This window comes from Diadema antillarum, unplaced genomic scaffold (genome assembly GCF_040938485.1).
Source record: "Diadema antillarum isolate AM-2024a unplaced genomic scaffold, OU_Dant_1.0 scf00000011, whole genome shotgun sequence".
Taxonomy (NCBI): Eukaryota; Metazoa; Echinodermata; class Echinoidea; order Diadematoida; family Diadematidae; genus Diadema; species Diadema antillarum.
Window position 1 is genome coordinate 336,126 of NW_027270900.1, and position 18,875 is coordinate 355,000.

The 18,875-nt window shown below is 35.3% G+C and overlaps 1 pseudogene; it reads left to right on the plus strand.

Moving 5' to 3' along the window:
* LOC139720433 (plexin-A4-like) overlaps positions 1-13,888 on the plus strand; it is a 73,499-nt pseudogene extending 59,611 nt beyond the window's left edge.
* The last annotated feature ends 4,987 nt before the right edge of the window (positions 13,889-18,875 follow it).

Genomic DNA, 18,875 nt, shown 5'->3' on the forward strand with positions numbered 1-18,875 from the left:
GTAATCAATACAGAAAATTAATTCTGACTCTAAGAAGCACATTTTATATGATGGCAGTGATATAGAACATGCAAAATGTAGCAATAAGCATATGATTTGCTGAATCGGTTCGTTTGAATTCATACAACATAATAACATAAATGCTTTGTTTCCTAGTTTGCCACAAGATTGAAAAATCCTGGTAGATGTTACAGAGGACCCACCAACTCCAAAACTGTTAAGTTTTGAAAACCATAATTCATTTGGTTGTCAGCTTTCTTACCATGACGGTCAATTGAAGGCTGTGGAAATGAAGTTGGACAAAGTATAATCACATTATTTCAAAGTTTGTAGTCTGCATAATTCTTGTATGAAATCTGTGCTAACAACTTTAAAAATGTAATCAATTTTATTAGGCTTTATGGGTTGCCCACTACATTATAACTGTTATTAAAGCTGGTATCCAAAATATATAATTGAAACATTTTATAGTACATCCATATCAGAGCTTAAGCAGTCATGTCTTGCATGCGCTGTGTTATCGTGTTGATTGCATAGTTTCACTTTGTGCTTGATGAAGTGTGACTTGAAATAGACACGAGGAAACCTAGTTTTTATAAATTTTCCATGAAGTCAGTACAGTTTACTTCGATTTTTGTAAATTTACCATCTTACTTTATACCCATGATCACAAAATTACTGCAAATATCTAATTTTCTAATTTATCTCTCACCTCTAAATGCCAGGATTTTGCTGACTCTTCTTGAGGAGAAAATTGCAGACAGTGCCGATACTGGTAACATGAGGTCACTTTTCAGAAGGTATGACTTGTGCACAATTATGCTCAGCTGATGAACAAACCTGCTTCTTAGAGTAGAAGCTCATCTGTATTGGAAATTCAACTGAAATTGGCTTGGTCTGTTTGGTATTATAAAGCTAATGAATGGTTATGCTATGTTTTGTGATTATGGAAACTATGCACATAATTTCATCAGGGATACTGTATATATATCCTTTAGTATTCATCAACAGGCTTTTTTTTTGTGTCATGGCTTTACTGGTAGCTCTAAGTGTGGTACAAACTTCTGTAACATATTCTAATGCTGCTCCATTCATTGAGTTGGATTATGCCGATTAATTCAGTACTGTTGCACCAGTTCCATACTTTAATCTGTTGAGGACGGACTGATTTTGCTACAACATGCATTTCCCATGGACACCTGCACAAGTATGCTCAGGACTAGTCCTCAACGGGTTAAACTCTTGGTTATGTCATTTGTTCTGTCGTAAGCTCCCCAGCATTGGTACTCTATTCTCCTCCACTATATATTTCTGTGTCTCGGCTTGCAATGTTTCTTCTCCATACACAGAATTTCAATGTGAAATGTATGCACATATTACATTTTATTTGCAGTGATACAACTGTCAAAGAATGATAATTATGTTAAGAGTGTCATGGTATGACTAGATGCTGGACAACAGCAAATTCATAACTTTTCTGGTACTGGTGACATTTCTCTTGTCTCATTTATGTTCATAGTCAACAATTTTTCTTGCCTATTTTTTCTCTCATCATTTCTGTGCATCAAACAGGACTGAGACTATTTTGGAGAAGCTCTTGTCAAATTGGCTTTCTCTCTGCATGTTTGGCTTCTTGAAGGTTGGTGTCAATCATCTCTCCATTTTTTAATGACTTTCAGATTTGCATGCATCTTTTCTAATCAAAGCATCAGTGGATTTGAAATGATCATTCTAAATTTGTTGTACACTTTCAGGGGCAGATCCAGGAATTCCGTGAAGAGGGGGTGCCTTTACAAAATTAAAGGGGGGGGGGGGGGCGCCAAGCATCAATTTAAACTCATATTTTCTCTTTGCTGAAATATTAATTATAAAGTCACTCAGGTTATGCAATACATTAAAAAAAAATACAATTATCATTTTCACTGCTGCATTTATTTGTATCTTTTCCTGAGCTGTGCACCTGATTAAAGTCATTCTAATCAGATCGTTCCATCATAATTTTTCATGTTTGTAGAAACACGTTGCCCAGTCTCTGTACTTGCTGTACCAGTCCATCAAGATCCAGTGTGAGAAAGGACCGGTAGACATCGTCACCGGGCAGTCATACTTCTCCCTCAACTTTGACTGTCTCCTGGAGGAGGATGTGGAATTCCAGGAAGTGGTAGGAACGGACAATTGTCTGTCCATAATTGTTGCTGACTCTTTTGCATGAGTGAGGTGTAGCAGTAATGCCAGACAAGCCAGATTGAAAGCTTTAAACCTTTGACTGCTACAGTGGTGACTGCAAGATATTCGAGAAGGTTGCTCAGCAGGAAAGCCAGTATAAGATATACTACGGTCAGCCAGGCTACAGAAATAGTCGTTATATGTATAACTACTTAAAACAGCTTTTCATCATTTTGAAATATGGATATGGAAATAATCAGCATTTACCTTTAGGATAACAAAAGCAAATTACCTGTGTGAAAGAAACACTTGTGGTAGATTTGTTCATTTTAGAAGAATTTAATATTTAGATATGATAGGTAGGGAGGACTGAAAATTGTATTGTCAACTGCTTATAGTACTGCCTCATGTTCTTTTAGGTTGGCCATATTCTGGTTTGTAACGATTTCGTGTATACTTTAGATTTTCTTCTCTCAGATAAGGAGTATTCCTCTCCTCTAGTGATTACAGTCGTCTGACTGTGTTGGAAATATTGACGTTTTCCATCATAACACCATGCCATTCAGGCAACAATTTCTTCTCACCTGATTCTATCAATGTTACTTTATACCCTTTGAAGCATCTGTAACTTTCACATGAATAATTCAGCCCTGTGTAATACCCATCCCTACAACCTCCTCAAGAACAGTTGGCCTATTTCATTTTGTTTTCTTTTATTGACATTATTGACATTGACCAAGCTTTAAATCCATTATTTACCATTTGCAGATGGAACAAAAACCCAGCATTACTGCTTCAAAATAGTTCAAAAATGTGAGTTAGGGATAGAAGCAACCAATGTAAAAATTTGAAACAGTATAATCAATGTTAGATATTGCTACATATACAAAATGTGAACAATAGATATAATAAAAATGTTTCCAAACTAAACCGTCTACAGTTATGGTGTAATGAGAAAAATAGTGATGTCTCTTTATATTTTAGGCTTTGTTGCAAAAATTGTATAAGATATGATGTTTTGTGATACACAACTGACCTACACATATGCATCAAAAGTGATATCATTTTTAAAATCTCTGCTCCCAAAGGTAAACAGGACCTTTAAATTAATCTCTTCTTTCATTCAGAATCTATCTGTGGTGGGCAGCAGCGGGAAACACGAGTATTATGTCAAGGTCCTGGATGTTGACAGTATCACCCAAGCCAAGCAAAAGATCCTTGATGCGGCGTACCGGAGGCGGCACGTTGTCAATCAGAAGAGAGCCCATGAGATGGATTTGAGTATGTAATGTCGTACAGCCAGTTTGTTTCAGCTATATTTTCACACAAGTAATTTTTAACGCATGACTAGGTAAGAATGATTTAGTGTGTTTCTCATCCTGTGAAATACGGTTATTAATTACTGGAACGTATGGCAGGCAAAAAGATTGGCATGCCTTTCCTTTGTGCAACGTGCCTTCTGGTTGTGCGAAATGTGCAAAAAATCCCACTTTTATAGAATCATGAACTTTTTTTGTGCTTGAAGTACAGGCTTGATGTTAAAAACACACTTAATACTGACTTGCTGGCTCACCAAATATATGTAAAATCCATTGTGACCATATTTGTTATGCCCAAGCACAAGTGACTAAATGTATGTTAAAGTCAATGAGAGTGTAACAAACAGCTACAGTTTGTGTTTTTAATAGCTCTAAATAGTCATTTTAACATGTGTTCTTTTCCCTATTTTGCTTAAAGTGTGGTACCATCCAGGAGGAGAGCAGAGACTTTTGAGGGACCAAGACGATTTCAACACCCCGGCTGACAGCAGCAAGCCTGTCCAGGTCAACACTATAGAGACCATGGGGGTATGTTATCACATACCGTATTATAAACACTTGGAATATATTTGTATAATCATATGTTTGTATATCTCAAGGTTGATTATACATACACAAAACCCCAGAAAAATTACAAAATGTTTTGAAGTCAGTTATGACTGAAATATGACTGAAAGGTCTAAATCTAAATGATAAACCTGTTCCATTCTGAATTTTGAAATCCACATAGACTTGATAAACAGGCCACCAGGTTCTCGTATGGAACGGCATGACACTTGAAACTTCACTTCTTTTCTGAAGTGTGTTCCAATAGCATCTTGAATTGACCCTTCATGTCCATTTATGGAAGCCTGTAGTGTTTGAATGCCTAAACTCCAGCGCACTTTGCTGTGTTTACCAATGTATAATACTGATTTACTAAAAAATGTTTGCATTTGAACGTAAGATTTGTCATTATTTCTTTATTATACAGTGTAGGAAAGATGTATGTTGGTCAATTTTGTAAGCTTTCATAGTGACAGATCAAGTGTAAACATGAATATTTCATCTGAACAGCCATAGTCATAAGCCATTTGCATGTCAGATGCACTCTATTTACAATGTCAAAGTTGTTTTGAAAGTATCCACAAAGGGACAATGATATATCTTAAATACCTGCTGCTGAACTCAGGCAAGTCTCTAGTAGATGCCTAGCTTAGATTATCACCTTCAAAGACCTTTATAAAATCAAGTACTAGTATGAGATTGGATTATACTTTGAAAATGATCTGTCTGGAAGGAAAGAACATTTTTATAATCATCCTTAAACCCATTGAGGAAGAGTCGTGAGTATACTCAAGCAAGTGTCTATTGGAAATTAATGTTGTAGCAACAGTATGCTCAGGCACAGATACTCAGGCAAGTGTCTATGGGAAATGCATGTTGTAGTAAAATCAGCCTGTCCTCAATGGGTTAATGTATCTGAATTACATCACACTGTATAGTACTCAACTCATATCATCCTCCCATACTCTTTTTTTGGCACTGCTCTTAAAAGTGATTAAGTCTGCAAATTACCAGCACTTCAATTTTAATGGACAGAAAGTGAAATAGGTTAGAACATTTGCTCAAATTTTTCACCGTAAAATATATTTGCTTAATTTTATGTGTCATAGCTTTAGTTATTATATTCATGAATTTCAATCAAGTGGTAACTTATACATTGATTCCTTGGCAACATACATTATGTACTTGAATGAAGTTTAGTTACACTGTTGTATGTGTTGATTGAAAGAAAACAATAGACTGCATGTTGTTCCCATCTATGGTAGGTTACTGATACAACACCGTGTGGCATTGATTGAGAAAGTTGCTTCCATTGAAAACCGGAGTGGAAACTACCAGCCAGTGTCGGTGGATACCCTCATGTTTCATATCTGTGAGTTTTAGCCTTATAGAATATTACATACAACTGTAACATTCATGCTGATAAATTTACCGGTACTGTATATTATGCAATATCTTTTTTTTTTTTTTAAAGTTTGTTTTTTGTTTTTTTAATTTTGTCGAATTTTGTGAGTCTGTTGCTATTAACAAATTTTACAAGATGCTATTAAAATGTCACTCTGACCCTACAAAAATGTAACATGCATGCATACATGTACATGTTCTGGTTCACAGGACACAGTACATGTACATATATGCGCATGTGCATGCACCCCCCCCCCCCCCCTTTAATTTTGTAATGGCGTCTTTCCCTTTACGGAATTCCTGGATCCGCCCCTGAAGAAAATTGAATATTTGACATACAATATCATGTTTGAATGCTTTGTATTCAGCAAAATCTACTGCATCTAAACTTGAAGGCTGATATAAAAAAAAACAAAACATGTTAAATGTCAATTTCATAGAGTGACTTCTGTGTATTTCTGTAGTTTGATGTATTAGGTATCATTGCAAAGCTTAGAATTTGTCAGAATGTGAGAGGTGTCAAACTTAGAAATTTGAAGACAGTCAACTTTATTAGGCTTTGAAGTAAGCTTTATTTGCCAAGGAAAGAAGGGAGGAGGTGGTGAGGATATTAACTTTTCTGTTTTCTTTATCCTAAGATGATGGCCAGGGACAAAATGATGCGAGGATTAGAGACTACACCAAGATTCAGACACGTGAAGGAGGCTATCGCTTGTGGCATCTAGTAAGTGATTCTGTATACCAATAATGTCAACTGCAATAATGAATTATTTTATTGAAGAAAATGATGAGATGACGAGGATAAAGGGAAAGAAATTAAAATGTTTTAAAATGTAATAAATGCATATAAAAGTGGCAATGATAAAACTTTAACTCATCATTATCATTTGAGTATCTTGCTGACCTATACATTGCAAGAGGTGTTAGTTTGTTTTCAAATTAATATTAGCATCTATGTATATTATAGGTATAGCTGGGCTTTAAGTGGTGGCGTGACGACCAGGAGTCACTGAAGATTGATGCTGGGCCACCAAATAGCCTGGGAGATTAACTGTATGTTGCCCACTGGGGCAACTGAGATTCAAATTGCTTTTTTTATGTTTCCTTTTTTTGGCCACTAAAATTTCAAATTTTGAGTGTCCCAAACAAGCCACCAGACTGGAGCCCTGCTATTGGAGACCATTAATACAACATACTACATGATCTAGTATTAAATGAAGTATAGAAATGTTACATGGGTGTCTGGAGCCCTCATCCGGCTCATACATTGTACTGCATAATGTGTAAATTTTTGATGGTGAAGATCATTTTATATCTAGATAGATACCTTATGACACTAGATAGAATACAATAGTCCTGAATTTTTAATGTTTTGTTTTGGTGATAGGGCTGGAATAAAACTTCAGATTTGTTGATTGTCTTTTGTAAGGTTCCAGAGGAGCAGATGAACACAGATGCCCCTCAGTCCAGGACCAAGCTGGACAAGGAGTTCTCTGCTCCCCATCTCTTGGTTACCAAGGTACATAAAATTTGGTGGGAAATGTCCCCTGGTCTCAGTACTTGCTAATATTAAAACCAACTTAATCACTCATTATTTCTATGAATTACATTATCAAATAAAGCTGTTTTGATATTAAAGTAAATGCTAAGCTGTTTTCATATTAAAGTACACTTGTAAATGCTAATATCGTTGTCCAAGGGATATTTCTGTGCAATTTTCTGTTTTGAATACTTATCAGAAATCTCTTGATAGCTTTATTTTCGAAACATTCATACACAGTAATGTTGTAAGAAAATGTCATGTTATTTAATGCGTAAAGTATACACACATTAGATCTTTTAACTGTCATTGTATACAGTGTACTTCATTATTACAGAACAGTTTTATGTACTGCCTTGCTTGAAATTTGATCAGAATCTGAAAAATGAAATAGATATATAAATGACATTCTTTGTGTGTGTGTGTTTGTTTTCATTTTGTTTTGTTTTTCTTGGTCATGCCCTTATTCACTATCAATACTAAATGAGAGATCTAACTGGCTATTACATGATTTTGGTACAGAAAACAATCGAGCCCTTCTTGAACAACTTCCTTTCCACCATCTTGAATAAACCTGAGGAGACGCCGGTCACTATCAAATACCTGTTTGACTTCTTTGACGAGATGGCTGGTCAGCATTGTGGTGGGAATGAGAAAATTGGAGAATGTGCTGAGGCTTGGAAGAGCAACAGGTGAGAATTTAGAATTGCTGAATAATTTGCAAAGAAAACAATGTCATTATGATGTATTTTTATGTATAGAAAAATAGCCTAGGATAGTATACAAGGCCAAGACATCTCATTGAATAGACTATGTGACTCTCTGCAGTATAAGTGTTTCAGCAAACTGTGAATTTTAATTGAGTTCATGATCTTTTTTCAAAGTTTCTATTTAAATGAAATTTTGATCATTTTAGCTTTTTACTATTTGATAGTATTAGAATTTACAGTAAGTTTATGGCTAGGAATCTACTTCTGCATGTGTTTATCTGTTAAAGCAGTTTCAGGGGGACAAATCACATCATCATGTTGAAATGTGAAATTTTGAGTTTCCTTCTGTCTTGACTTTGAAAAAAAAAATGGAAGAAAAAGTGAATGTTATTCTTTCTTTTGATAGATCAAATGTATCTGGATACATATGCATGTTTCTTTCTCCTTTTGAAGTGTTCCACACCACTAATTGATTCACACACTGCTATCACTGTTCTAGAGAAAAATATCTTTTGGTATGTGTGAACATGCTTTGGTTATGCTGTGCTGACCAATACGTTGTAGTGGATTGTTCATTGTCACTATTATATTCTTATCTTTTTGTCAAATCTATCACTAAAAGTCTTCCTCTACACTACTGGGTGACCACCTTGACCCATCCCTCCTACGTGTTTGACATGCGCCAGTCTCGTTGTGCTGACCAGAGTGTCTCGGTCCTGGCCAACATGCTGGACAACGCCTTCAAGAAGGTCATCCCTGAGAAGAAAGAGGTATGCACTGATCACTACTCATGCAGTTGACCAAGAAAAAAAGCCAATCTCCAACAGCAAATAACATGAGACATATGTCTATAGATGAGGTTGATTTAGTACATGTACCTGATGTTTTGCTGGCTCATCTGAAAGATTGAAACTGCATTTATTTTGTCCTGAAAATGGAATTTGTCGCTGAGAAACGCTTTGTCTTTTTTTTTCTCTCTCTTGACCATGCATGTATAAACATAAACATTGAACTTGGGCATTGAATACTGATGTGGAATGTTGAAGCTGATGTACACTTCTCTAATCATTTTTACTTGTGATATTATTGTTACTGCAACTACAAAAAATTTTCCAAACCTTGGAAATGCCACTTTGCTCATGACTGCAAAGCTTATGCAACGGTGCTTGGTTATTATGAGGGAAAACTATTCATTTCCAATTTGAAGGCACATTTACAAATGTTAGCAGTTTACAAATATCAAAATCCCACAATGTGTTAAATGATAAGATCATCAAATCCAAACAAGAAGCTTGTTTTGAAATGATCCCTTATGATTATTATTACATTTTATCAAGGGCAAATATCGAACAAATTCATGTGAAAACTATAACAAGGATTGAAGATACCAGGTCTCATTCTGGAGAAAAGAAGAAAACAGAGGAGACATAGTATATACCCATTTTAGGCTTAACTTCTGGTACATTCCATCAAAGAGGAATTGTTTATAAAACCGTCTCATTCTTACTGTTTTTGGTTGATAGAAGAAGTGTATTCCAAAGGATAGGGACATTGTAAAAATATGGAAGATTAAGTGTGTGTGTGTGTGTGTGTGTGTGTGTGTGTGTTTTAATCTGGTTTAATGGGGTATGAATATTTGAAGAATGGAAGAATTCAGATTGCATATGAAATAGTTAAGGAGTGTTGGCTTCATATTAATAATTTTGAAATTTCAAATGACATTGATATGATAATGCCAAAGTGAGAAAGTAGAGTTTTTAACAAATAGTGCAAGTAATCAGAAATTAGAATCAATCAGTTAAATTACATACTGATGATACTTCAAGTATCATTGATAAATGAATACTCTCTACCTCATACTAATAGTTTTGTAGTGTCGAGAAGGCTTGATTATTTGCCATCTGAATTTTTTTGCTTTGATTGCCCATTTGCAGACAAATCACAATGCCAATGTATTTTTGTTTACTGTACAATCACTGGTCTGCCCAAAGTCTGGACACTGATTTGTCAACATGGATATTTTTGATCACCAAAAACTCTCCAAAGGTTGTGATGATAAACCCTTATTATTCCCTTTTAATTCCCACACTGCAGGATTCCTCCCTGAATCGTGTCCTCTTTGTAAAAGATCTTCCTGGCTACATCAAAACCATCAGCGAGTATTATCGGAACATTGCCAGCCGGTTTTACCCCAACAGACAGGGAAATGCATGTGGAGTATGACAGGATTGGACAGGCATGTAGCTTTATACTTTACTTGGTTGACCTGGCAGCTGCATTTTCAATTATTTATTTATTCTTTTTTTTTATTTGGGGGGTCAGTTCATGTATTGACTTTAGTGAGCTATGTATCAACCTCAATTTCTTAAAGCCATGCATGTGGCAGCTGATAATAGTTTTGTTACCTTGATTGTCAATCCCAAAAAAATGTTACTACCTCATGTAAGTTGGTATTGCAGTTATCATTGCGCACCCTTTTTGTAGCCTAAGGTATGATAAAGTATACACGTTATCAGGAAGAATTTTTAGATTTGGAAATATGCCAATTTGAGAGAGAAAGAAAAAAAAACAGGGCCTTCAATCTTCTGAAATCTGATGGCAATTCAAGATTCTGTTATCAAAGTTTAGCAATGTAGAGGCTTTTGAATATTCTGCGAGCAAATGAATGATACACATACAGCAGCAGCCTCAAATAAGATTCTATAGTATTATTTTATAAAACACTCATTATAAATTGGTAGGAGAGACATGCCGCGCAAAAGCACAAATATGGTGTCAAGAACTTCCTATTCATTGTTTACTAGTTTCAGGACGTCTACAATAATCTTTTTTGCAGAAGTCACCTCTAACTAGAAGTACCAGTGGCGGATCCAGACGGGGGCGCAACCGACGCACGCCCCCCCCCTTTAATTTTCGGAAAAGACAAAAGAAATAAAAAGAAAAACAATGAAATGAAACCCTGAAGTGGCGCTAGAAATATTAGTCACGCCCCCCCCCCCCCCCCCCCCCTTTACAGAATTCCTGGATCCGCCCCTGAGTACTGTCTTGAGAGGACCGTGCAGTTAAGTTATAGGAAATTATTTATTTCACCTAAATCTAACCCTCAGGAATTCGCCGGTCTGTTCAGCCGAGTTGGGACCCTGAAGCAGCTGTATGAATTCACCTGTAACGACACAGCTGAACTAGTGAGTGGCTGCACGTGAAGCAATCTTGGGATTTGGGTTTACCTCGTCTCATTCATTCATGCAATCTCTGCCTAGAATACCAATTCAGAGGTATCAAAAAGTAGTTCTTGGTAATATTATTTGCATTTTAGCCTTTGTTGTGATAGTGATTATGAAGCACCCTTTTATCACCATAACTCTGCCATCTCTAACTTTGCTAACCATTGCTAACTCAATTATCACAGCAATATTTGTTGTTGTTCCAAGAGTATCCCATCAATGTTTTTTTTTTTTAATGTGTCATTGCTTTTTATAGTACTTCAAATAACAAGCCTTCTGGATGATTGTGTAGGTTGGAGGTGTTGGGAAATAATATCAAATTTGGTCAAAATTCCCCCTTGTCATGCCTTTGAAACTACAAGAGAAAGTGATTTTAAAAAAAGTAACTAATAACTTCATCTTTGTTTTAGATATTTAAATTTGATATGTGTCTCTGTGAATGTATAACACATACATTCACCTGTCTTCTAATTTGCCAGTTTTGGAAAGCTTTGCAGCTCAAGTACATCTTGATATGTATGTGTCACATTATGTTATTACAACATGTTCTACACTTTCATATTTAACTTTGATATCCGTGCAAGAGAATATGTGACCGTGCATCACAAAACCAACAAAAAGTCGCACCCCTAGATTTTATGTGAGGGCTCAAAACAGGTGAAACAGATCAACCGAGTCAATCTTTAGTTTTTCATATTTTCTGAAAGAGCTGTTGTTTGTCTACATTATTCTTAGATTTGGGATCATAAGATGAATGGGAAAGTGTGTTTTCAGCAGTTTTCTACAACCCCTTTTTTTGTGGAGTACATGTAGTGTCATCAGGTGTTTTCACTTTCAACTCCAATTACTTTTGAAAAGACAATGCTACTGCTTTTAAAGTTGGCATTAATCATGGACAGAAATGTATTAATAGAGCATGCTCAATTTCAGCTTAATCTGATTATACCTAATTGTTGTTGCTACAGTGGGTTACATCCTGCTTTTTGTCTCATTCATCGCACAGCTAGCATGGCTTGGTAAAGATTAAGCGCTTGAATAGACCCTGCAGTTCAGAGCTTCTTTTCTCAGTTCACTCTTTTCCAGAGTGTGTGCTTTCTTTCCAATATTTAGATAGGTTAGGAGAGTCCATTTGTTTTGAATTATGCATCGTTTTAAAGGTTAGAGTGTGCTCTTTCTGAATCTGCCCCTAACTAAAGATCCATGTCTGGCGACTTTTTGTGTGGTTTTGTGATGCAGGGTCACATATGAAAGCCTCTCTGCTTTAGGAATGACATTAACCCCAAATGCAATGTATCTGCCCGTCAGCTTTATGGAACATCCCCTGATTTTGATATGCGACTCTTTACAGTATTGAAATTGAAACAAGCCCTGGATTTGAGTCAAAACGATAATACATTTTACCTGATGCTCCACCTCACATTTTCTTTGTTTTGTGCTAATGTGATCTTATGATTTCTTCCATTGTATGGTGTGTTGATTTCTTTAAATGTGTCGTATGTGATTTATACTATAAACACTGATTCTTAAAATTTCAGTGAACATCTATTGTACTTTAAGCAGCCCATTGTTTTTCATATTTACGCACATAAATAGCAGGAATCTTCTAATTTGATATAAAGGAAAGTATAGTAGTGCATAAGGCAATCTAAACCTGAACCGACAGATCCACTTTTTTTTTTCTGATTCTGAACTCTCCCATGAAATCCTAGTTATGAGCCTGAATTATACTATGTATATCATCTATTGTTATCAGTTTCATGCATTACTGTTAAATGACAAGTAGCTCAAAAATTGACCAGACACTATGGATATTTCTAGCAGGTAATATTAACCTACGCATGTATACAGAGGGCCATGGTGGAGGTGCATAATAATTCACTCATTTGCACCTTATGTACGCATGTCGTCTTTTAGTTTTTTGTTTTTTGTCAATTTTTTTTCTTTTTTTTTTTGGGGGGGGGGTTTGTGTGTGTGTATGACATGACAACATTTTTTTCTTAACAATGATCACTTAGAGTGATTTTTAGGGTGATGACATTTCTACAGCAATTCTGATAAACAGATTTCTCCATGCAAAGTCAATGTCAGGGGAGACTGAACAGAATACATAGTCTTTTGTCTGGTTAGGAGGTGTAAGATGTACTAAGACCATTTGGGAATTCTATATTATTTTTTTTCTTTCTTTCTTTTACCTCCTTTGAACAAAATGGCCATACTCTACGTAATATGTGTATATGTATATATGTGTGTGTATATAAATGTAATTCAAATATATATTTATTCATTCCTTCATTCATGTTTTTTTTTTCATTTCCAATCAATATACATAGGTAATACAAATTTCAAATGATAACATATCTTGTAACATAATTATTATACATCTTGTTTCATTAAGGACTTGGTAGAAATGAAAATTGAGGGGCTGCCAAGAAAAAGCGAACTTGTATTGTGCAGTCCCCTCACTTACTAACGTTATGTCACTATAATAGCTTACAAAACTACAATACATGTACCATACAAGTTAACCATTGGAAGTATACACTTTTCATTACATCTATGGTAACATGAGGCATACGCTTGCATACGTGTATGTATGTATGCATGTATGTATATATGTATATGTATATTATATATATATATATATATATATATATATATATATATATATATATATATCTTTTTTTTAGGGGGGAAGACAGCAAATGGATGGTGGAAGCTGTTTGTCATTAAAGCATAGGATCCAAATTCAAATTCAGATGCAGATTACTGGTAACATTGTCTTTCCCGTTCTTATCCCTTCCTCAGCTTGATTCCATCACAGAACTGATGCCATAATTCGCACCGGACAATCTTTGGGCAACACCTTGCAAAGAATTTCAAACCGTCATGATGGAATGAAAGTAATGATTTCAGACAAGGAGGCTTTGATTATCAGTAGTTCTTGTGGATCAGTGGCATGTAATCGTTATACCATTTCTGGACCAGTATTCTGCTTGATTTGTACATTTTTCTCATGAAATGAATCTTAATACCTTATACGTAGTTAGAAGACATTCCGACTTAGTTTTGTTTTAACATGTTTTATGTACCAGACATATTTTAAGATGGGAGATATTAATAAACATTTACTATCAGATGATGATGCTGTGTAATCAGAGGTAAAAAGATTTATATGTTCTTCACTGTAAATTCGCCTGATTGACAAAAATCAGATGTGGTTTGCGTTTGTGAAACATACCATTCTTTACATCACATTATTGGCTTAGACAAAGATCATAAATACTTTCTTTGGAGATACAGTATTTGTCCAATGTAGTGCAAACTATCACAGATTTTAATGGTACATGAATATACTTTTGAGTAGATTTGATAACCAGAGTTGTGTCCCATACACACACACAGAATATGATTTATAGTCAACCTGGCGTCTTAAGATAGACTTTCAGAAAGTTGACTAATTCAGCGAAGTACGTGATCCATGAGGGGCTCAGTTCCATGTTTCAAAAAAGTTTGGTTCAAGTTCTAATACTAAATGACAATAGATGTGCAAAATGAGCACTGCGGATTGGTTGCTGCCTTGCTGTTACCAAAGGAACATGACAAATCCAATGACTATGACATTCCTCATAGTATTCTTTTTAAATTGTCTTTAATCTTGTACTATGCTATTAATGCTAAGTTCATGTGTAAATAAATAGTTTTTATCAGAGGTGTTTTTTTTTTTAAGTCTCTATATACATTTGTACATTGGGGAAAAAAAAGAGAAATATTTCTGGAAAGTCTGGAACAATTTTGTATAACTTTCCTTGTGCAAAATGTTATTGGTGGGGTCGATATGGTTTAGTGCTGTGGTACATATATGATGCTGTAAAGTGTACTTGCACCACAGTGTGGTGAAAAAAAGGAAGTACTATTTGAAAATAATTATGACTTACTTGCCTTCAGTACTTTATTGCAATGCAAATACTTTGCTAACTTTGTACTTATTAATGGTCATGTGCCTAACCCACCTTCATGTTTCTTCATTCCTTTTTCATATAAAGGCAAAGATAATGTTCAAATATATGTCCATATTACACAGCTTTGGAAGTATGATATAGAATTTCTTTATGTCATATGAAGTTAAATCTAGATTTTGAAGTATCGAGTAAAAATAACAAGTATGATACATAAAATATCATTTTATTCAGTAGATCAAAAGGCATTATCAAAAACTCCAGGAAGGAACACCTAAGCATTATATGAAAAATGATGGTTGCTATACCAGAAAATTGATATTACATTCTGGCACAAGTATTTCTTCAGGTAGTGATCTGACAGGTATGCCCTTGCCATGTTTGTAGTTAAAATAATTGGTGTGTGCATTTTTATCACGAGAATACTATTGCTTATGCAATGCTGTGACATAGTGGACAGTAGTTCCATCGTGCATTTTGGCTCTTTGGTATTGCTTAGTTTATGGTTTATTCTGATCCTTTACAATGCCCACCGTGTATATTTCTCTTCTGCTCTTTGCCACATGACTTCTGAAGATGTAGACATTGACTGTAATGCACAAAATGTACTGTTCGTTCATGTTTGTCATTGGAAGATAGCTACAAGCATTCCGTATTTGGTGATTGTTTAAGAACGATGAAGATTTCATGCCTCCGTATGTGTGACTGATTTTCATGAGCAAAGCTTTAGAGAAGACTTTTCTTTTTTCATTGTCCAATTTATTTTTCCTCATTGGTGCAGCTTGCCTGACACCGGTACAAGGTATATTAAAAGAGTACAATAGTGTAGGCCTACTGCTTGCATATGATGTGGTTTATATTATCACAGGCTAATAATAGACATTATATTTTGACTTCCTTGCCTGGGTGTTTGCAGTAAATGCCCAGCGTGACTCTATGAACATGTTTACATAACGTTTGCTTGTAATGTGGTGAAATTCAGTTTGTGATAATGAACAACATTTCTGACACGCCCTCTAGCCAGTATGCGTATATTCCAAATGATGTTTATTGCTCAACTTCAGCCAGCTTGCATTACACGTAGCTTGTTGCATGAAAAACAGATCTGATTGTTCTGGGCTGTGTGCAGAAAAAAGATGGTGTTTTTAGAGTTCATGCGTTTTCACTGAAGAATCCAAAACCAATCTGTTTTGCTGTCGTAAAAAAAAGAAATAGTGTGGAAAGCATTCCAATTGTATATACATATCATATTTGTATTGTTAGGAACATAGTGAGTGGGGGTTGGGCAGGATATTTGCGGCAAAGTTGGATAATATATTTTTTTAACATATTGAAAGATCAATGCAGTGCAGATGTAAGATCGTGTGTGTGTGTTTTTTTTTTTTTTTTTTTTTTTTTAGTTTTTCAGTACGAATACAGTCTGAATTACGAAACGATGACATAAAAGGAGAATTGCTTGGGAGAAATGTGAACCCAAAATAATGAAGAGTATTCAAGACTTATCGCAACTGACATTGCATGGACAGAGCTGTCTTCATGCTCAACAGCTTGCCAGTCAAATACATTGTAGTGTGATACAGTGCAGGCACTGTATGCTGAACAGGAAACTTACAGGTCGTTGAAAGAAAGCAGGGTTTAGCAAGTCGTAAAGAGATCAAACACTCCAAAAGACGTGAGAATTGACGTCAATGGTAAACTATCTTCATCACCTTGGTTTGCTCACTTTGCCTTACGTGATGACTATGTTTGATTAGGGGTTTGTGCTTTAAAAAAAGCAGGGTTTAGCAAGTCGTAAAGAGATTAAACACTCCAAAAGACGTGAGAATTGACGTCAATGGTAAACTATCTTCATCACCTTGGTTTGCTCACTTTGCCTTACGTGATGACTATGTTTGATTAGGGGTTTGTGCTTTCCGTTACGTGATTCGAATGTAAAATCTTATGAATGTTTGTCTATTAAAGGAATTGTATAGTATTGGTTGGGATTAGTATTCAGCTTTTGACTTTTTGCGAGATACATAGACACCACTTTATGAAATGTTAAAGAGCATACAATTCTGAAAGAAATTCAAAATTTATTTGATGGAAATTAATTTAAAATGGCTGATATATCCTAAAAATAGAGCGATCCTAATAAAGAGTGGTTCCCACCTTTTCCATATGAAAACCAATTTTCATCAATAAATTTTCAATTCCTATAAGAATTGTATGCTCGTTCATATTTTCTTTAAATGAGGTTTCTCATTATCTCGAAAAATCGTCATAAAAAAACCGTGGAAACCTGAAGCCGCGTCTGAACCAAAACTATATCATTCATTTAAGTTCTCGACAGACAAGACATTTTTCTGCCAAAGACAAGTTTCATGTATGGACAGGTGCGCAAATCTATTGTACTCGTGCGAAGTTTGCCTCAGGACACTCTCGAAGAGTAACCTCATGTAACACATTTAAATGGCTAGTATTGTTTGCTGTGATAAAAATTTGAATATTGCGACTTGCAGATTTTATGATATTGTATAGAGAGCGAAACAGTCGTTTTATGATGAATAAAAGGAAGAGACGTCTTCCCTTATAGTACAGTGTATTGGCTGGATTATTGGCAGGGTTGCAAGCTCAAACGTTGGCAAGAAAGGGTAATGACTCACAAATGTAAGAAACCAGTCGTATTAAAAGCTATTTGAAGCTTTCATGTATCCCCAGAACTTTTAAAATTCAGTTTGCTTTTGTGACATGAATATTGTCTTTATTCTTTTAGAAGCTTTCTTTTTTACATGTTTATTTGACGAAAAAAACCCAAAACAAAAGAAACATATATATAATATAATTATGCAGATATGATATATTATATGATATATTGCAAACGTACCAAAATGAGGGTGGCAGTTAATGCGTTTAAAGGGCCAGGCTTTGTTGAGACGTTTGCTGTATGTTTAAGTTCCGAGGAAACAGAATTTTGCGCTTATCTTCAGGTATCAGAAGGCCTATTGTAGTCCTATTTTGTACATTGTATCAGTCACAGAACAATATTGCTGCAAGTTTGTTTTCCCAACAAATAATTGTTTGCTTATATTCTTTTAATGTTGTGGTTCATAATTTTAGTGTAGAACTGTACAATCTGAAGAACATGTTTATGCATGTGATGCATGTAATTTTATACAGTTTTATATGAAAGTCATGGAGGTGCCTATCTGACAGACAATTAGTCGGTTTATGATTCATGAATTTACTTGGCATTCAGTCGATTTGTTGTGCTTCCCATTTTGTATGACAAAACAAGATACATGTAATGTAATTGTCGGAGAAATGTCTGAGTCCAATTTTAGAACCATTCTAGATAAGTAAATAACATAAAGATAAGGATCGTGATAATAGGTTGTAAACGTGCGTACAATGCTCCGTTACGATATGGGAAGAGGCAACGCACCTTGAGCTGAAAAACCATAATATAATCATTTTTTTCTTCTTTTTTTCAAACAAACATTTCCGTGTGATGCATAATTTTCTTTTTGTATCGTGACATGAATAGGACACAATCTTCTGACGTGATTGAGGTCAGGTTTAACGAAGACTTTCGAGTTATAAGCTGTTGTCGCCACTATCTACTGCTCGTAATTTACCACTTTTTTTGATTTCTCATTGTGGAAGGAGCCTTATTGTATACCCCTTAGAGGCGAGCTTGGAGGTTGTGCAGCTTGTATTTTGGTTCATGATTTCTGTTCCACAGAATACATTGCGAGACTGTCAGTACGCGTTCCCAACCTGGGTACTGTGTAGTGATCAGTTTTTCTTCTCTTTTGGCCTACATTATATTCTTCCCTACATAATGTGAAAAAGCAGAAGTGAATCAGATTTCGCTAATAAAAATTGGACGCATCAGAGTGTTTGCCTTTCATACAATTACATTGCAGTGAGTTGTGATTATTTTGATAAGTTTTCACTTCTTTTACTGCATCATAATGCAGTATAATTCAGTATCATACTGTGAATGTTTAACGTGTGCGATGACATCA